Below are 235 nucleotides of genomic sequence, written 5' to 3' on the forward strand. Positions count from 1 at the left end.
AAATATATTTACATTTCAATTGGTGATTTTAAAATATTGATTAATTAATAAAATTTTAAAAATTCAAATCTCCCATTTTACTTTTATAGGGTAGTTATCGGTTGGACTTTTTACCCAACGTCTTCAACTGATTTGAGAATGCATGTTTTTGAAATAAAAAAAGAAAATTCATTTAAAACGACGTAGTATTTATATTTTTAATATAACTGCAATTTTCAAGCCAATGCCATTTATG

This window comes from Manihot esculenta, chromosome 10 (genome assembly GCF_001659605.2).
Source record: "Manihot esculenta cultivar AM560-2 chromosome 10, M.esculenta_v8, whole genome shotgun sequence".
Classification (NCBI taxonomy): Eukaryota; Viridiplantae; Streptophyta; class Magnoliopsida; order Malpighiales; family Euphorbiaceae; genus Manihot; species Manihot esculenta.